Source organism: Mycetomoellerius zeteki, unplaced genomic scaffold (genome assembly GCF_001594055.1).
Source record: "Mycetomoellerius zeteki isolate Tzet28-1 unplaced genomic scaffold, Tzet1.0 scaffold35, whole genome shotgun sequence".
NCBI lineage: Eukaryota > Metazoa > Arthropoda > Insecta > Hymenoptera > Formicidae > Mycetomoellerius > Mycetomoellerius zeteki.
This window is the reverse complement of record NW_017257338.1, coordinates 1894683-1916685: the sequence shown is the minus strand read 5'-3', so window position 1 is coordinate 1916685 and position 22003 is coordinate 1894683. Positions and strand designations below refer to the sequence as shown.

The 22003-nt window shown below is 38.5% G+C and overlaps 1 protein-coding gene and 1 long non-coding RNA gene across 4 annotated transcripts in view; one reads left to right on the top strand and one right to left on the bottom strand.

Annotated features, from left to right (window-relative positions):
- Positions 1-3366, top strand: part of LOC108725532 (uncharacterized) — a 21311-nt gene extending 17945 nt beyond the window's left edge. The window contains exon 3 of the long non-coding RNA XR_001936754.1: positions 3356-3366. This is a non-coding gene — a long non-coding RNA (uncharacterized lncRNA). The remainder of the gene's footprint in view (positions 1-3355) is intronic.
- LOC108725531 (headcase protein) overlaps positions 1-22003 on the bottom strand; it is a 153796-nt gene that overhangs the window by 4465 nt on the left and 127328 nt on the right. The gene's annotated exons all lie outside the window — the stretch shown is intronic.

Genomic DNA, 22003 nt, shown 5'->3' with positions numbered 1-22003 from the left:
GATGAAAGAGAAAAGAGATACGAGGGAGAAAAGAGAAAAATATCGGGGCTCCTTCGACCAATATATTCGTGGATTCGAGTAGAGAGAGAGAGAGAGAGAGAGAGAGAGAGAGAGAGAGAGAGAGAGAGAGAGAGAAAATGGGAGTCCTTGACGCATCCTCGGATGTTCGAGAGACTCGTACGAGCCACGTACATCCATTTATCCGTCCATCTATCTCGCTGTGAAGACTCAACGCCAATGTCGAAGAAATAAATTGAATTGGTATGTCACGACTGTACGAGTCGCTTGTGTTGTTGCGTGACGTACGATCCGGGTCCATGATCGAAAAGAAACACTCGAAGTTTTTACAACTTCGATTAGAGGACTCAGGATTGCGCAACGCTGATACGACACAATAAACTTCCTGCAATTTTATTGCGACTCGTAAGCCTGTCGAGTGCTAGGAAGAGCACGAAATACTTTGCGCAAAACATCAGAACTGCTCTCCAAATGATAATGTGTTTGGAATATTTTGCTTATGGAAGTTCGACTATATATGCAAGGTATTTTATTAAATTATAATATTATCACTGTTGACATAATCGCGCATTGTATTTATATTTGTCTCGTATTCTATAATATAATACATTTTAACTTCTTATTTAATAAAATTCATTAGCACGAATCTCTCTCTCTCTCTCTGTCCGTAGTCTATATGTTTAAAAAAAAACGTTTTCAGCATTTTAGAAAAAAATTTAATTCTAAAAATATTTAATTCTACAAGTCTAACAATAGTGGCAAAAGGTGAATGAACTTCGATAATTTCGACTAGCCTGCCTAAAAATCGAAGAGAGGAAAAGGCGCTGGGAAGTGACAGGGGTGGTGGATCGTAAATCGTGGTGTACTGTAAAAGGACTTACAACGGCGGCGTCGCGGATTATCGGAATTCAATAATGCGGGACGATACAAATAAATGGAAAAATCTACCTTAGCGTCGCCGCATTCTCGACAGTGCAAAATAATAAAGAATGTTAGCAAGGCAGCGAAACCGTATATTTCCCCTTATTACTTGGTCCCTTCAACGATTGCGATATAATAAGATTCTTGAAGGAGGATTACTCGATGAAAATAAACTAAGAAAAACTTGAAATTTCAGCATTTTATATAACCTTACATTTTACAGTTCGTAAATTAAAATTTAAAAGTGTTTAAATAGAATCGTCAGAAGTTATATCACTTAACGATGTAATCTAACGGAAGATATTTCATTCTTTTGACCTTGCAGTTCAAATTAAAAGTCTTAAATAATTTCTGTCGATGTAGAAGATTGTGAATTCAATTTTATCGCTCTGGAGGTAAAGGAAAGGAAAGAAGGAGAACGATATTCGGTGCTAAAACCGCTTGACTTCATTTTATGTACATAGTGCCAAGGAGACGATTTTCTTTGAGGCAGAGGGAGTAAAACAAGGAAAAAGGGAGAAGGCATAAGGGATGCAGAAAAAAGGTACCGTTGGGGATTTTTTAGGGTTCCTAAGGACGGCCTTATTTAGAGCCTTAGCATCAACGCGGACTCAGTCATAGGACGCAGAACGATAAAAAGCGATATATAGGCGAACGTAAAATTCGTTACGATCGAACTTTGCCTACTTCCGCTACCATCCTGAAGAAGAAAGAGAAGTAATTACTTACAAAAGACGCGAGGAGATATGTGATGAGAGGTATTCTTTGTGTGCAATTCTACAATTTCCATCTTATTTTATAGCATACTATAGGCTTATCTAACTCTAATGGAAAAAATTTTATACTCGTTCAAATTTTATACTATTTTCTAAAAAAAATTTGTTATATATCGACGCTACGAAGGATTCATACGAAAAAGAAAATGTCATATTAAAATTTATATCATATTAATATTTATAAAACCAAAGTATTGTATTAAAATTTACGATCAGAAGTTAATTCATACGAGGGTCATTTGAAGTTTTGAGCCTCAACATGAAGATGGCATTACTCGTCAAAATCATTCTAATACTACAATTGTACATGCTTTGAAAGATACCTGTGAAAATTGTAGCCATTGTAGACGCTCAGTTGTTTGACAGTCATTTGTGCCAGTCGATGTCAGTGATTTTGTAAAAATGGAAAAAACCGAATATACATTTCCAAAGCTCTATTGGAGCGGTTTAAACGAAACGAATCGAACTTTTTGCATCGATTAATAACTGTTGATGAAACTTAAATCCACTACTTCACTCCTGAGACGAAGGAACAGTCAAAACAGTGGATTACATTCAAAAAATCAAAATAGAAACCTATTTTGCACAGCAAGACGCCAACTATTATTTGAATGGGTTAAAGAGATGGAAGCATTGCTGGGAAAAGTGTATCGACTTAAAAAGAGACTATGTTGAAAAATAAAACTGAATTTGACTGAAAAAATACTTATTTCTATGTTCTTCTTTGGCATATATATACGACCTTCATATATATATGCCAAAATATATGGAGAGTCAAAAGATTCAATCTGGCTGCAATCATTTGATAATTAACGCCATTAACGATCATTAAAATTGTTTTCTATTAAGATATTTATTTTTTCAATAAAACTTTTCTCGCGTTAGTCGTTTATATACATATAAATATTTAACAGAGAGCCGCAAAGTTCTTGCTGTCGAAGAAAACTTCATCCGGCTAGTGCAGATAATTGACTCACGGAACCCGTCAACATCGTAAATTCGTTGAAGAGTGGGTGCGCTCGTTGCATTCTCAGTTAACGCGAATACGAGCCTGCGAGACGAACCCTCTTACTTTCTTTAAAAGCATCGAGCAGAGTTCGAACAGTTAGACGGTCTACAAAACGTATTTACGAGCAGCGCGATAATGTAGAAAGGAACAAGGAGAAACGTTTTTATCTCTATTTTTACATTTCCCAAACTATCCCTATTACTATTTCCCTCAACAAATCTTCTAATTCTTCATTAACCATATTTAGACAGTATCAGCATATTAATATATTTTTCGATAATAGTATTTCTTCAAATGTTTAGTATTTTTTATTTAGCGACAACAATGTAAGTATTTTAGGTTATAATTATGATTAATAAGATAAAATTTATAATAAAAAAATAAAATAGAAAAACAGAGTTTGAATATATTTTACAATCCAGATGTTAATTTTGTTTTATTAAATGCTTACAAAGTCACAAACAATACAATATTAAAATTAATCCTGTCGTGCGAAATTAGTCGTAAATTCCTGTTCCGAGTGATAAAGGCCAATCCATGGGCTCAGAAAAGTTAAATGGAAAATAGAAAGTCGGGGCTCAGGGACAAAGGGCTTACTTAGGACTGTCCATGTATTATAGCTGGAACAAAGGATTCGCGAAGGATTTCCCCGCGCATCCTCTTCAACGTGGAAGGGTGTGGCGGCCCGGTGCGATAACAACTTCTCGCTGAAAGTTTCCCCGACGAGGGATATTCTCAGCTCCGTGTCGTTCTCCATGCAAGTGACCCACTGCCATTCCAGGAAAGACGTGCCGAACAAAGAGTTTCTCGTCGGGGTGCTCCTTCTAGCGTGAAAATAATCAATGGCGTCTCCCAAGACTTCGTTTCCAGAAGTCTTACGATGATAATAGCTTTCTTTTCTTCATGTCGGTTGTTATCGATCTGATGATCATCTGTGTTTTGCTATACTAACCGAGTTCTGACCTCCATTTCTAATCGCGGCGCTCAATTACAAGACCACGATGCTCGATAGCGGTAGGCAGCTGATGGGGAACCGCAACTGAATTCACCCCAATGCCGAAAATTCGCTGATTTGACGACGTACGATTATTTCCGATACGTTCGTCCGTGCGTTTACATGTGGCGTCCAGACGAACGCTATCAGAGTAATATCGATAATACGACTTTTCTTCGAAACTTCCTAGTCTCACGAAACTTCCTTCTTTTCCTCTCTACACGCTCCCCAGGGAGAATCGTAGCGGCGTCTTCATCGAATGCAAGTGACCCACTGGCATTCGAGAAAGGAGATCCGAACAAAGAGAACTTCCCTTCTAGCTCTTTCCGCCTTGTGCTCCTTCGCGTGAAAATAATCGATGGTGTTCTATCCGTACACACCGCTGGGTCTCCTTGCTTTTTCTTTCTTCGGTTGACTCCGTTTCCCCCTTTGAAGTAAGGGAAGGTCGTCATCACGAAAGAAACAGAAGGGAAACCGGACAGATATCGGACCGAACAACGCTCGATGGAACTTCCTGAGTGAAATTGCGGTCTCTAATATTATTGACAATTGATACGACACGCCTCGTAGCGATCCTAGAATTTTATCCGGACCCTACTCGCGAAAGAAAATTGCCTTTCTTTTCGGATAGCCGACATTCGCTCGTGGAGATATTCAGGATGTCCAAATATCGCAGATACCGCGCATAAGACATTACATTCATCGCAGGAATGTAATAGCACTGTCGATTCTAAAGAACGCCGACGCGAAATTACGGCCTGAAAATTTTAATACAAAGTCAACTCTCTTAGCTCTTGCTTGCATTTTTTACTCAAAATAAAATATTATTTCGCATTTTCAGATTAAAAATTAATTAATAAATATATAGAATGTAGTTAAAGAAATATAAAGAAATCTCACTAGTTATCGTGAAAAATTTTTATATTACGAAATTAAATTAAAAAAGTAAAAACATCTATATCTTGCTTTTTATAGATATTATTTACGATTATACACATCAAGTAATTTTAGGTAGATTCCGACGATAAAGTAAGATAAAGGAAAAATACATGTCAAACGCAGCTGAAGCTCCACAAGATTTTTCTCAGTAAGCTCCTTCTATCTTTCTTCGGTTAAACCGCTTATTTCCTGTAGTCTGGCGCGGTAGGCCGATTAAGTATAATTGCGATCGAACGAAAAAGACCCACGATGAAAATTGGACGCACCAAGTGCGTACAATTTTAATCACGCACGACGGCAAAGAGCGGTGTTGAATAATTCGCGAAACTCGAGGGGGAAAAAGTGCATTGCAGATGAACGCAACGCGTTTTTTTTTTCAACATTCCGTCTTGTTGCTGCTCACATCATTATCAGATTTGTGATGTAGCCACGTCACGTATTCACCCCTGACGCGTTAATTATTTACCGTACGGGGTGAATTCATTCGTTGGTAGCGCGGCGGTACAGTTATAATGCTGGTTGATGCATCGCGTGCTCGTCAGGATTCATTTTAGCAACGGGATAACTACAATTTTGATCGAAACATAAAACGAGCATTGCTCGATTCTCGACAATCACAACGAACAGAATGTTGGTAACCAAATATTTGCGTGAGAGATTCGTAAAATGAACTAATAACTTTTTATAAAATAAATACGGCAGATTTATACGTTTTAATGAAGTAACAGAAGTTGACGAAAAAAATAATTTGTAAAGTGAAAATAATATACCATAAAGTTGAAACTTAAACTTTAATTTTTCTCTCGACAAATTAAAATATTTTTTTATCTCGATTAGGTTTCGGTAACCTTGTTGACGAGACTATTCTGTTATGATATTGTTGTCGATAAATTAAAAAGGGAGATAGCAGCTTTCAGCCGCCCTTTTGTTCGGAGCCGATAAGAATGGCGGGCGTACACACGTGCCCATGCGTGAAAGGTTTTCGTGCATATCGCAGGAGAATCAATAAGCGCGCTTGTGAATTGCCTGTACCTTGTCGAAAAAAAGCCCTTCGCGATTCGCAGAAGATAACCGCCGATGGGCAGGGAGGGTTCGCTCCCCTCACGGATTATAGACGGAATTAAAATGGGAGATGGAGACCAGATGAAAAGTCCCTTTTTTCACATACGTTGACTCTCGCTTGATTTATCCGCGAGCTGACGGAGTTCACGGATTGGCATGAAAAAGAGTCAAATCCCGAGTGTGCATTGCGAACGCACACTTTGTCATCACTTCTGTATTACCTACCTGCAATCGATAGTCATCTAAAACGTATCAACGTCGAGATGTCAGATTTCAAGATACAATCAAATCACTTCCGCTTGATGCCGGTGAGATTATGTAGGACGCTATTATGATTCGTAACTTATAAATCGTATTTAAATTTTTTAGATTCTGATCATTTAGACTAAAGATAACAAATTTTATGACAAATTACGCTCTTTTTTAGCGGGGCATTAAAATAATTTTTTACAGAATTATTAAACTTAATTATAATAAATTATTAAATTTAATTAAAATAATATAAAAAAAAACTTTATTAAAATAATATAACATTTAAAATTTTATATAAAATTAATATCAAAATATAAAATTATATTCTGAGTTTTTTTAATTATTCAAGCTTTGAAGTTTTCAAGTTGATTAAGAGTACAAAAATATATGCTTCAATGGAATTTTTTTATTAAAGTAAGCATTGAAGGAATACTCGTTGACGAAGTAGAGGGTAATCAAAATTTTGGAGTAAAAAGGCTGCTGTTATTTTGAATTTAATATCCAGAGAGAGGACCGTCAAGTCGACTTCCTGATCTGCAAAAGTGAGGGAAAGGTCAATCTCGTGTTTTGACAACAAATTCGAAATAGCGTTCAAAGCGCGTTCCTTTCTGCCTCGTCTCGCGTTTTAATTGTAAAATTGGAATTAGTCTGAATGAAGAATATCTCTTTCCATGAGACAAGCAAAATGAAAAACAACAAAACGTATATTCAAGAACATTTATAACTTCCTTCCCTTCATATCTTTAATATATAACGTGACTTTCTAATTGATAATAAGAAAAAAAAGAAAGAGTATTTTTGCGAAGCTCAACTCTATACCTTCACATGCAGAATATTTCATCGATTGGCAAATGGCAGCGGCTCTAAGTTATCGCTAATAAATTAGTACAGAAGCGCGTACATCGGCGGAGGACGTGCGCTATAAATCCTGTCGTTCTATCTCCGATTACCCGATTACATACCGCGATTGATATACATGCTCGCGCGAGGAACGAGAGATTAAAGCTAGCTGCTCTCTTCTTCTTCTTCTCTCCTGCCAAGGGCGACTTCTCTCCTGCGGGGGACGTACTAAAACAACGATCAACGTAAATTCATACGACGGATTCTCGCCCAAGGCGAACCACCCCAACCGTGACTATCCATAAAAATCTCTGTCCCTTCCACTAAAGGAGATTGCAACGACGTTCAGCGGTACCAGACACGACTATATATCACGCCATCCCACTATACCCGTTCCGCTTCACTATACGTGCTCTCGGCACGCACGCATGTACGCATGTACACGCACACACGCATAGGCCGTCTCAAAAACGAATCGACGACGCCTACAGCACGAGCATCAAAATTACTGCAGTTACGTGAAACGATTTGTACTCTTCAACTCAACAGAGAAACATGATTTTCGCAGCTACATTTAGCTGATCAATTCAATAAAGCCAGAAATAAGTTCATTAGTTCTCTAGAGTCTATATCCAGTTATTTCCACAAGTTAATTTACAAATGTACAAAGCTTAAGCTGAATGAGCTGCATTTTAATTAGGTATTATGTGTTATTTTCGATGAATCCTGTCTCGTAAAAGATGTACCAGTTTTAGGTTCGTGGAATAAGTTGCAAAGAAATTCCGTAAAGCTAATTTTGCTAACACTTGAGAGTAACTCGCGCTCTTTTGGCACACCCTGTACAGCCGCGCTGTAGAGGATCTACCGTGACGTAGAAGAGAGATATGGTTCTTCTAGTCCGTATAAATCAGCCATGCGTCGCTGAAGAGGTTGAGAGGTTGGGTCCTTGCCGTGTACACCACACGTGTCTGGTCTGACAGAGCTAAAGGTCGAATGTACAGAACGCTAAGGAGAGACACGGGGTTGTTCCACCCCCGCCGCGCGTCTCACGGAAGGGTGGTCCTCTGGGGGGAACAAATAGGCGCTCCCTCTTGAAATTTATCTCGCTGTTGTTGGCGTAGTTATGCGAACGTTCCTCGCGGCAGGAGGCGCTTGTCATCGACCATTTCCATCATCGTCGAGTACTTTGTTTTAACATCCCGTCCTTTGTTCCTCCTTAAGAAGATTTCGAACCTCATCATCATCTTGATGGATATGACAGCGCCGTGGCTTCCCTTTGTTCGTTAAAGCCGATACAGCCAACGACGATTTTTCGATAAGAGTGCTTCTAATTGTACAAATACATTCCCGAAATAATAATCGGATCTCACTGATTATACGAGAGTAATATTACATCGTTAGTTGAATATAGTTGTTCAAATAGAATATAGTCAGCAAATTCGACTCTGCGTGCTTCACGATTAATGAAGTTCGCTACTGTTACGATTTCAGCTCTGATGTAGTTACGTTAAATGGCTGAGCTATGCAAGATTGTACTTGCGTTAACAAGATTGCGAACTGCAAGCGAACGTCACGCAAGCGTAACAGAATCTCTGTTTTCGACCGGCAATTGGTCTGCATTCTTTCTTTCTCACTTTAAGCCTGTTGTGTGTGTTTAATGGTTTTTACCAACATAAAATACGAAGTATAAAAACTAACGATATATAAAAATTCTAAAGCAAAATATAAAAAGATTAATTTACAAAGCAGTATACAGTTAGTAACAGATAAAAGAAAATATGATCCTCTACTAAAAGTAAAAGAAAAAGATAAGTATTCTAAATATCATTAAAATTAATAATCATTAGCATAATTTCAATTAATTCCATTTTAGGTAAAATCCAAGCGCTATCCTCAATGTGACGTGATAGACGTGATGCGTGTTCGCTCGAAAACTACCGCGAGAAAGATGAGTATCATCTTCCAGGTCCTCCAAACTCCTCTTCGTAAGCCTAATGTGCCAGCCGGCTGGGAGGGAAAATGGAAGGCACAACTTAAGTGTCTCTCGGAGTGAATCCAGGCAGGACCGGCTTAAGACTTGTGCTCAAAGCGGAGCACCTGAACCCAGACCTACGCATTGAAACCCGACACGTTCCTTCGTTTATCTAAATTATCTAAATGGTTAAGTTATCAAACTCGTCGGATGGAGAAAAGATATTTACTCACGTTACACAAATGCATTTTGAACGTCCTCTTCTTATATGCGAGCCATTTTATTTGCGAGTTTCTGACCAAGCGAACATTCATGCCGCGGCCCTGAAGCAGGACCGTCCTCTTGGGTAAAGGGCTTTCGAGGAAATTGTGGTCCGGGCCTCGCGCAGTAAACGCGGACTGCGAAGCAATCGTCCTAATTGCCGGCCAGCTACTCGAATGCGAAGTTAATCATTTTGGACGGACGCGTTCCTAGCAATTCGCAGAGTTACCACTATGAATGAATCGATTTAGATAATACGCCTGGATTAGTTCTGCTTTCCCCCAAAGATACCGCGCGATATGACAAAGGTAATTTACTAAAAATCGCTTTTGTATTACTATACTTTGATCAATGAAGTTCCTGATTGCATATCAAATTTGTCACGACAATTTTCTATCAACAATTATTATTTTCGTTTTTTTTTACATACATTAAGAAACTCATTAGAATCAACAGAAAGATTATATAATCTTGGCATTTTTATTCCGATATTTTAAATATTTGGCTTACTGAAAAATTTTGTTCAACGAATATTTGCTCAACAATTAAGTATAAAATAAGTATAATTGATGTTATATTTAAAGAAACAACCTCTGACAATAAAGAATCTCGTCATATGACAAGAATAGGAATGCTCTTGCGAGATAAAGTGACTTGGTCCGCTCGTTAACAAGTTTAAGGATGTACGTAAAGATATTCGTGAAATATCTCCTCTGTCGTTCCCGTAACTTCATGCGCTCGATGTTAAAGCTAATTACAGCGACACTTCACGCGCCGCGCGTCGCGCAAAATTAGAAGGAAAATTATAAATAACGACACAGCTCGCGCCATCGCGTGCATTCCGATAATGCAAAGGCGTGGAAACGCGATTCCGACCCTCTCGCAGAGGGACCCCACGAGAACTGCCTAATTACTCGTTTAAGATAAGATTTTCATCAAACCTTTAGCGGGCGGTGATTAACGGCGCCCTTTAAGAGAGGAATGACACGGAGACGAAATCACTTTCACGATTTAGGGGTGCCACGCTTAATTCGCTCGCTACGCCACCCAAATACCGTCGTCGAAACAAGTGCCGATAAAATTCGCCATAGAGAAAAAACAACGACCGATCGGATATCTCGTGCTATACACACATAAATCTCGTGAAAAATTTACACGTTTCACAATAATATTACGAGCGCGTCTCAATGTGATTGTGCACGTGAATAATAAATATTGATAAATGGAAATAAGAAATCTCTCCCGACGAGTAAAATGATCAACAACGTTTTCTCGGGCTTGGCCCCTTTTCGATTTACACTCTCGGCGTGTGGCAGTAAATTTAAATTGTAGCGTGTCATTTATAATTTAGGAGGAACAAATTACAGCTTCGCGCCACCTTTTCGATGTAAACGCGTTACAGACCCGCGGCCTGTTTATTTCCGGTGGGATTCGTTCGTTCGCTCGCTCGCACGTGGAACCCTCGTCTGTCAAAATTCTTATCGCGTGAATAAGTAAGAACGACACGCCAGGGCAGGGTACGCAGGGCGATTCTCCAACTTCGTGCTTCCATTAACGCGCGTGAGGAATTATGTCGCCCTCTTTCGCATTTTCGTTGTCAAAATGGCGCGATGGAATGCGTTATTTCGCGCTTGATTTCGTGAGAATACAACTCTTAGATAAAAATTATGTCGCAGCCATTAAGCCTTCGCATTCCAAAACACAAATTAATTAAAAAAAATGTATGATATCTTACTTCTGCGATCCCCTGATGGTAGATCGTTATATTTTTAATTTTGATTTTTTAGTATAAAAAATGTGGAACTCTTTTTTTATAAGGAAATGTAGAACTATAAAAAGTGCTGGAACTGTCATTATTTTTTTTTTATATTAATAGAATGTGCTAATTTCACGAACATTTTAAATACTTATTGTCAAAATCATTATAAAATTCAGCTAAACGTAATAAATTGGAACATAATTTAAACGCTACAGTTCAAGAGTACAATAATCGCACATTTTTTTGAAAGAAGAGGGGAAATGATGGGTAACTAAAAGCAGATTCTGTTTGTCCGATTCTATGAAAGAAGAGAGAGGGAATTTTGTCGTCCACTTGAAAAGGAATTCTCTAGGAGGGTTGCGCCTCTTCGGAAACGAAACGGGCGAATGTGGGCTAACGAGATTCACGTTCAGGTGCCCAAACACAGTTGGCAATTTCCTCGAGTGATCGGTTCCTGATTACGGGGCGTGTTCCACCCTCCACGATGAAAGTAACGTGTCGAGCTTGCCTCTCTTCATCCCTCCCACAAGATGCATTGCGGGAGATGGCTGGTCCCGGCAGTTTCGGTACTCTTCATCGCGAGATTTTATCGAAACGTTTCCATCATCCTCTCTCAACCTAAGCATTGCTTATCGCGACGCGATTTGGACATGTGACAGGAGATATTCGTGCCGGATTCAACAGCATCGTGAGAAGTACGATCAATAGAAATAATTTAGTTTCGCTGTAAAATTTAGTTTAACTGTAAAAAAAAATAGAGATAGCTGAGACTAAAACTGCCTTTATTTTCGAATTGAAAGGCAGCATTTGAAAAAGTGCAAAATATATATATATATATATATATTTTTGTAAGTCACAATTCTTCGCAATATCAATATGGTCGTACAATTCGTTTTTCATATAATTTTCTCTATATTAACTAGCCATTAGTGTGTATTTTATATCGACAAAAAGAAAACTGCATATAATTGATTTAAAATCCCCCCCCCTACCAAGTCTCGTAGAGTCATCGCGCGTATCACTAGTTATTAAATTCTGAAACGAAAGAAATTCCTCGATGATTCTAGAATCGCAGACGTGCAACTGAATCCATAATGCTGAGCATTATTTTTCACGGGAAAGAAAATCTTCCTCACATCGGTTTTCAGAGTGTCTTTTAAACAAGCATAATCATCGATAGACAGCAGGCAGGTTCAATGTACCGTCTAGCTCTATTTTGCGATTGAAATTCCACACGATTATTCGCGACTTCCTCCAATGAATATCGCGTCCGCAAGGTCATTGCACATTCTCCTCAAGGCGACTAAAGAATTCCTAGTTATTCCCGCCACGTAATTTCCACGACGGACGGGAAAGCGCGTCTAGTAAAACTTCTTCCCTTCACTTGAACGCCGAATAAGATATGCAAAAAAAGTTGTGTGAAAAAACCCACTAATTTAAGTTGCCTCGGACATTTTAAAAATGTATTTTGGAGATATATCTGCAATGATGTTTGTTATAAATCATATGGTTTAAGATAAAAATCGTGATATTAAGTAAAAATTAACTAAGTAATTAATTAATCCATTTCTTCCCATCGTTTTATTTATGACAGCATCTTTTTAATTTTTTTCTTCATATGAATACTCCAAATAGAGTATATATTTTCAATTTTTTTATACATGCTGGATTATATTATTATAATTATATATTGTACATGTGGGAAAAAAATTAAAACGTTGCTGGCCTATAAATAGTAGGAAGAAATGAGTTAAGTAAATAAAAGTAGTCTATTTATGGTAATGCCGCTGATTAATTTTTGCTAACATTTTTCACATTCTTTTTATGAAAAATACCATACATTGAGAGCGTCTTGTAGAACAGGTAGAGTACATGGGTATATTTATCGTGAGCACACGCGTTCGACAAAATAGTGGCAAAAAATCGGACACGTTCGAAGCAATCATCCATCGTTGTTTCTTCTGCACGGCGGATACGTTAATTCGCAATAATTAACCGTAGCGACAGTGCCCGTTCCTTTTATTGGCTGGCAAAATGAACACTCTAGACACATCGTTCCCATGCGTTCGCGTCGTGTCCTTGTCCCACTCAGATGAATTTCCGATCACGGAAAACGTGGAATATGGCGCGAAGGAATTGATTATCGTTACCCAGAGTCGCAACGGGCGAAATTGAAAAATAAGAATTTTTGTTATAATAATTACGAGAGAAGACGCGTGATTTCTGTAAATTTAGCGTATCACATTGACTAATAATTATGCAATATTTAATGCCAGGAAATTGTATATCCTGCGTTGGCAATTATCTGTCCTCAATGTAACTAAGTAAGATAAATCTACGATATGCACGTGATAATTACATTTCTAATAATCAGGTATCACAACCGAACTACTTAACTTCGAGACCGGTTTGCGTCCTTCGAGATCCGTCAAAAAGTAGTTCGGCAAAACGAACAGGCTGCAAACGACACCGACGGTTGCTTTTAAATTTACCATTTAATCGCTATTTACAATCTTGATGATAAACGAGCTTAATTCTGGAATGTACCAACAGTGTTCTGGAAATGATATGATAATAACTGCTTGTTATCGCAGGATTTTCAATATTTATTTCCCTTCACATCAAAAAAATTAGTTAATGCGATACAACTGTCCTTCGAATTCAGACACGCTCGGACGAGCACGTTTCTAATTAAAACCCACAAGGTGACGGTTGCTTGTCCTCGTTGCAAGATATTGACATATGGATCGCCTAAGACAGACCGAGGTTCCGCCCGTATGCAACGGATATCAATGTCCTGATAATAAATATGAAATTCAGAGAAACCCACGCTCCGGCATGGGCGAATTATGGCGAGAACGATAAAGTTACGGAGTTGCTGCGTGTGTATACTGTGCGTGGCACGAGGTAACCAGTAGTGATTCGCGATAATACTAAATGGAACATTCGCGGCGATACGTCTTAACGCCGCGGGATGACGCAGGCTATCGCAGGCGAGGCAAGGATATCAGCGATACCGTTAAATTGTCGGACTTTATTCACCGCCGCCTACGGTTTTCGCTATTTAGTTACAGCTCGACGTTGAAAGTGCAAATTGCGGCACGACAAACCGCAAGATAGTTACACCGCGAGTTTGTTGCATACGCGATCGTAAATCGTGGTGCACGTAACTGTAGTTTATGACACCTTGTACCTGGCTACACTATGTAACGCCTTCAGCTCCTTACTGCTTAAACCCGGAGTCAGAAACGGTGTGTGCATTCGCCAAATATTTGGCAAATGCAAACGTAGTACGTACTGCACTTTCGTAGCAGAATATATCGTGTTATTATACTGCATTACTGTAGGCATTGTCACGCATCGCGTCCCTCACATTTACATGATATAACATTTGCCTTAGCTTAACGGAGAAATATTTGGCGAGTAAGCCAAGCCGTCTGAGGGTAGCTTAATCTTCCACGAAATAATGTAACTTCAGAGCCACCATACTGTATACTCGCCGCTTTTACTGTATATCGTAACGATGGAAGAAATATTGTCGCTAATAGCGGGGGACCGCTTCAATAATTGTGATTAAAAATAAAAAGAAAAATTCTTGATATAAAATGATGATTTATGTCTCGATTATTTTAGCAGATTGAACGTCAAATATATCAAATAATACTTTTAACCTTTACATGGTATAATTTTCCAATTTACTACACACGGATCATTCGACCGTGGATTTAATTTTCATCACTTTTACAGGTATATAAAAATCATTAAGTGATTTTTATATACATATATTTTCAAACATTTAGAAAGTTTATAATGTCTAAAGAAAAAGGAAAGAAGAGACAATTATTTAGCCAGATGCTTCTAGTATTTCAAAGAGATGTGACGTACACAAATGACTAAATTGTTTAAGGCCCAGTTTCACAACTCACGGTTAACTCTTAACCGAGGTTTAACGTATTCATTATCTCTAGAATTGAAAGAGATAATGAATACGTTGAACCTCGGTTAAGAGTTAACCGCTGAGTTGTGAAACTGGGTCTAAGAGTTAATACAAATACAATGCTTTCCGAAGTTACATTTTTCACTCTAGTCGCGACGTAAAGCTTTTATCAAACTCGAATGAGCGTGTCCACCACGAAAGCGGTAAAGCCATAAGAATTCACGAGAGCAGACGCGCATTACCACGGTCACTATTCGTTATCGAGTCTAGATAAAGAGAGTGAATCCGTCAATTTTATCGCGGCGACGATAGGCGAAGGCGCGCTGGTTACGAAGTCGTCGCTCGTATCCACCCGCCCCGTTACAAATATAGCAGTACCGACGATGCGTGTACGCGCGTACGGAGAACGCGGGGGAAGAGAGAGACGGAGAGAGACCGTATAGGCTACCGCGAGACGCGAGGCTAACGCACTCTAATCTAGTCTCTATAGATAGAGGCCCCCTCAATGCCATTCACTGCACGTACGTATGCAACGCTCGCGACCGCGTGCAATGCACCGCCGTGAACCGCACGGACCTTCGGCGACGTCGAGAGAGCCGAGAGAGTCTGGCCTGCGTATGCAATTACTTGGGGCACGTGAGACGTGAGCGACGGCGGCAGCGGCGGTGACGACGGTAGCGAGCTATCGGGAGAGCTTTAATCGAGTGAAAACGTCGCGGCGGGTCTCTCCCTTAACGAGTATTGTAAATCGCGCCGGTATCTCGCGGTTGGCCGCCGATCGATTCCTGCTTCGATCGCAATACCCTTATACAGCAAAAATGTGAGTTTTTATCTTTGGGAGAAGCAGTTGACGTTAATTAAAGCTAATGTCACCTCTTCTCCGTTTTAGAATTACATATTGCATTAGATCTTGTTACATTCTGTGTATAACGTCTCTGTATTATGAAAATTATATTGAATATATTAAAAATAATATAGATGTATTATATATACAATATATATATATATATATATATAGGAATAAGAGTAGTTGAACCACTTTTTTACCCTAAGAGAAAATTATCTTACACCTAATTATCGACTTAGCGATACAGATCAGATGCGTGGATACATCGTGCGAATCGCTGGTCTGGGCGAACTGAGAAAAAAAGCGTATTTTTAACATCTTCGTATAATAAATATAAAATCTTGTAATAATTTTCATAACTCAACGTGCCTGTTTTCGCGCTCAGACCAGCAATTCGCACGATATTATCCACGCATCATCGATTTATATCGTCAAGTCGATAATTAGATGCGTAATCGATAATTTTTTCAAAGGGTAAAAAACTGGTTCAACTACTCTGATTCACCCTGTATATGTGTATCTATAAATAAATATATTATATAAAATATTAGAGACAATTCCACGGTAATGATATGTTTGTCTTATATGAGAGGTCGTTTGTACAAGTAAAATATTCAAAGGAATTACGATGTGCTAATAATTAATTTTAATGCACGTGCGTAGCAGGTTGCCTCGTTAAGAGAGAAAAGACCTTTATTATACGTATCACCTGTTATTTAACTGACGTATAAAACCGCACGCGTATCAGCGGGAGCCATACATATAGATTAATATTACGAATTAATTAGCTGCTGCTCGTCCGAAATATCGTATCTCATAAACGTGACCGCGAATAAACAATAATCGCTAATTAGAAAGTATCGAGCCATTCATCAGTGGGCATTGATCTCGCGCGCAGACGTCGTAAATTGTGCAATTACGACCGGCCAGCCTCCTAACTTGACCTCAAATAATTCTAATTCCCCCCAAGAAAGGATGTGAGGTGCTGTGCAGTTCTTTTCTGGCAAAGCCAAGAATAGGGCTGATTCGTGCCATCGAGCTCTCGTTCGATTCCCTAGAGTCTTTTTCATTATTTCCAATCGAAGGACAGTACGGTTGCTTCACTGGGAATCCAATCTCCAATCGCGCGAGATTGTTCCAGTAATGCGAGCCTGTAACGATCATACTCTAACAAGCCATGGCAACGACAAGAAACATCGTCAGCGAGACCCCGATCGATATGAACCGAGTTGATATGCAAAGCACTCGTAAGGATAAGGTCGGACATCATCGATTATCAATATTACAATAGTATGCATTTATGGTCTACATAGCTTTGTCTTTAAGTTGAGTCTAAGAATCGATCAAACTGAGGCCCGGTTTTTCATTTTTTCCTAGTTAACTCGTAGTTAGATTTAATCTAATGATAAAACTGTACTTTTCTAGTTATGATTAATCACTGAACTGATAACTTTTAAAGTTACCGCTACAAAACTATTTAGTGATTATACTCAACGAAAGATTAAAGACAGGTTAGACAATCAGAAAGATTAAGTGACAGGAAAACTAATGGCGAATTCGGCACACATGCACTAACTCTGCTCTAATGCTGCTCTGGCATGGTGCGAGTGCAGAACCACTTGGTGCTATGTCGAATTACATTGTCAGAAACGTCAGCAACATTTCTTGAACTCGTTCATTCGGTTGGTCCGAATATAAATTCAGCACTACCCTGGGGGTCAGTTTTCATTTGCCGAATATGACAATCTTAACGCACTGTTACAGTGCGCACAAGTCGAATTCGCTATAAATTTTGCGTTCCTTTAATAAGTATAATAGTCTATATCCGTTTTAATTTGTCAAATTATGCTTAATACAAATTATCTTTAAGTTGATCTTGTATCTCGACTTCTCGCGATCCTAAACACATACAGCACCGACGAATATATCCATTGCGCTGAAGCTAAAGTTATCTTCGCAAAGAGATTTCCTAAGAGAAGTAATTCTCGAAAACGAGTTCCGCTATTCGCACTCGGACGGTCGAGTCTTCCGTCAAGTAAACACAGTCCGCGCCAAATCATGTAGAAAGCAACGGCGGTGGCGTGCGTGCGAGAGGCGAGAAAAGCGAGAAGAACAGGAGGCAGAGCGAGGTGGGAACGAGCACGAGCACAGATGTCGTCTGTGGATTATCATTAAAATACATCTTGCTCGTGTCGGCAAGGTCCTACCTCCTTCCACTCCGACTTATTTATCCGCACTTATGCTGTTCGCCGTTGCGAAGGATAAGTAGGAATTAAATATTCATTCGTCGGGATACGCCCCATCGTCAAAGAAGAGTGAGAAGAAAAAGAAGGATAAGAACAGAAAAAAATGTTAGAAAAAAAACGAAGACACAAGGAGGAGGGCTAGCAATGGAAAGAAGAGAAAGACGGATCGATTTGTCAATCAATCGGATTAAACAAGAAGTATTCTGCGATTGTAAAGCAAGAATTAAAAAGTCTATTCCACCTTCTCCCTTCCTGTTTCTTCCACCTCAGAACACCCTCTCCTCTCGCCCTCCTACCCCGTAAAGTTCGTGACGCTATGCGTCGCGGTCGTCGTGCATTATTCACATCCGATCTACAGCCGACCTCGTGGCTGCGCGAGAAGCTAAACGTCACCGCCCGTAAAAGTGTCTCGAAGTTTGAATGAAGAAGGTGACGTCAAAGATTACACAGAAATTGGAAATCCGTCGATCACATCGCGAAATTTACTCTAAAAAATTATAGATGGTTATATTCTCGTGTAAAAAAGATCACGCAAAGTATTGTCTTAATATAAAACAGAAAATTTCTATTCGTTTCATTTCAGAAACGAATAAAACCCATTATAATAATCAATAACAATTTTGTCTTCTAAATTATTAATTTTAGAAGTATGCATGAGTAAGCGGGAGATACAATCTTTGTAAATTGCTACGTAAATATTATTATAAACTCGAACTGTCACTCTCCTCACATCAAATGCAATAAATAAATCATACGGAAGAAAGTTGACTCGATTCACTGTAAACTCAAAAGCATATAAATATAAAACATCTCGCCTTATCATTCATTACAAAATATTCTGAGCTCTGAACGACGATTTCTTTTCGCTTTCATTTCCTTTCACAAGAAAACGACTACGGGCGATAAAAAAATATCGTGCAACTCGTAGGAACGTACGCTACGAATTCTCACGTACAGACGACGATTTCGTGGAATTGGAAAAAATATCTCCTTTTGGAGAGAGAGACGCAGTCGCAGAGAGAAGTTGCAACACACAGCCCCAACCTCCGTTTTTCGGCTATGTACGATTCCGACAGCCGGTGCGCTCGCATTATTGCGCACATAAAAGTCAATGTCGTACGTTTTTCGACGCGAAACGGTCTGTTGGCTCTTCTTTTCGCCCGACTCAGCATCCATCCTTATTCTGCGCATTTTCGCAACTCGCTACACCTACGAGAACATAGTAAATCCACCTCCATTCTTGTCTGCAGCCACCTTCTTCAGAGGAAAGGAGACTTCCACCTTGCCGGGATGTACGAATTCGTATGTCATGGCGACCGTCGGACTTTATCTACTTTTGTCTCCACGTTTCTTAGGAAGGATATAGGAAAACAGTACTAAGGACGACGCGAGGTCCGCATTTATTCTCAATTTTCTCGCAGACATCTTGTCTCTCGGTTATTTCTGAATCTGCATTCTGCAACAAGTCGCGTTATTTCGTAAGTGACTACACTCGTGTATACGATCACGACAGGTGTCGCGCAGCAGACTAAAACTAAAGCAAAAGAGAAGACAGCGAGCACAAGGTTGCAGAGACATATATGCTTTGATGTGTGCTTCTGACATCAATACCTTGAAATTAAGAGTTATCTTAACTTGAAAGCAAAGGGGCAGGAATATCGCGCATTGAGAGGTCTGAAATTCTCAAAAATGTTTGCACTTAAAGCGAGATAAATATATATTCGGGCGTTAAAAAAAAGAAAGTGAAAATTGCTGAGTGCAAAAAGTGTAAGTAACATACAATCTAAAAACATTTGTCTGCATTGTATAACGAGAGAGATTAATTATTCTATTTTCATTTACTATTAAATTATAACACGGAAAAAAAATGTAGCTGTCGTAACTAAAAACTGCATGTGGTAACTAAATGGCAGATGTAAAATATGGACAGCTAAAATATAGGTATTATAGCTAATGTCTTAGATGTGATATCTATATTATAGCAGCAACAGCAAACCATTTCGCTGTAGTTAATAAATTTATAGTTACGGCAGCAAATATATTATAACAAACTAAGATTAGCTGCGGCAGAGAAAATCTTTTTTTCTGTGAATATTTTCCAAATTTTATTTTCTCTTGTTCATCCGAGCTTATTCATATTCAGAGTTTATTCTAGATTCTTATTTATATCATTCGGCGAGTGCCTCAATTACAGACCCTAATATGGACTCTCTTATACTTTAAAATGCAAAAGCAGAAGCACATTCGTTTTCTTTGAGGAAATTAAGGAAGGTGATTGTGCAAAAGGACATGCGTCTTTCCTTGTTCTGCATTACAGTTGGCTTCGTGTCGAAGAGTGAAAGACACCGCGCATAAATATCTCTGGCGAAGAGACACGGGGCGAGTTTCCCCGTGAACCATCGGACGGGATTACCATAATGGCCGCGTCCTTCCCCTTTAGCTCAAGCATAATAGATCCTCCCGCGTTCTCTGCGATCCGCAAACGAGTCACGATCGTCGAAGCTCGGTAACCAGAACGATCAGAGAATCTGTAATTTCGACAGGGTGTATATACGGCGATTTTATCTTGTAACTAAACGATGCGTGTCTCTTCCGCGACAAACAAAGATCTCTTACGGTTCTCTAGAAATATACATTATCCAACATGTTACGTAATCTCGATCTTACCTCATGTATAATAAATAAACGCTTAATTCTATTTAATTTTCTTACACATAAAAAAGATATCTTCGATATCCTTGAATTGATTTTTACATTATTAGTCACATATTATAGTAATTACAAGCATTATCCCCTGTTCTTTCTATTCACAAAATTAGCTCTAATTTTAATGAGATTTCTTTCAAATTAAACTTTGAAATAACTCTTCTTTTCATCTTTATTTGATTTACTTCGTTTATTAATTTTTGCACTATTATTATCATATACTTCATTCGTCAGAATGTTAATAACACATAATTCAGATTTATCGCGATATAAATTAATGCAAACGCTAGTGTCGTCGACACATTGACCGACTTTGTATTCTCGTAATTCCACTCGAGATGCATTTTTCAGTGAACTGACACCGTCCTGGCACTGAGAAGCTATTTAGGGCAGAGCATGAAATGAAAAAGCCTCGTCGGCCGCCTTTGCTCTCGCGGGAGGGCCTCCAAGAATCCTTGAGAATATTTTTACGGCTTGTAATCTAAAGATAGAAGAACCAACGCGGTGTATCCCGACGTCGCAGCTTTCGCGGTGTTGTGGTCGGTACAATGATAAAAACGCCGACCGCAAAGGAAAAACGCAAAAGAGAGAGAGTGAAAAAGAGTCGCGGTCTGGTTGCACTGACAAAAAAATATGCGCGATCGATTTCTTGGAGCAATTAATAAACCTGTGTCGGGATTCATGCCGCAACCGAGTGGCACGAATCCCCTTAAAAAATGAAGCTATTAAAAACAAATGTCTTTCATATAAATCTAAGTCTAAAAACAGGGTAGATTTATATACAATATTCTGCACGCGCGAAATTTTTATATACACAAAAAAAGACAGTTTTACTGAAGTATCTAAAAGTTTAACTAGACACATAGCTCTGAAAATAATTTTATTAAACCACAAAATAATGATAGAACGCTTAAACTGGTTGCTAGAAACTTCTTGCAGCATTGCTTATAATATTTGAAATTCCTACGTAGTATTTTGATAGTCCACAACAAAATAATTTTTAGATCAGTATCTAGCTAAATTTTTAGATATCTAGCAAAATTGTTCTTTCTATGTAAGATTTCAATTTATTTATCTATATTATGTATGGTTCAAAAATAAATAATATGTATGTACATTGAGAGAAAAAAAATGGTTAAGTACTATAATTTAACTATAATTTATAGTCATTTTTTGGGTCAACTATAAATTTATAATTGTTTTTATCACGCACATTATAGTTTCAACATTGAAATATGATCATTATAATTATGGCATGCATTAAGTTTTTCCTTATCATATTTTTTGGTATTATTATCATATGAATAGTTAGCGAATGTTAAGAAAATGTTAAGTTATATTCACTATAATGATGATTGCATTTATTATATAAAAATAATTATTTTTATTTACCATTCGTATCTTAACATTTTACTATGACTACGTTTACACGGCTTGATTAAATCAAGTTGATTTACGCCGAAG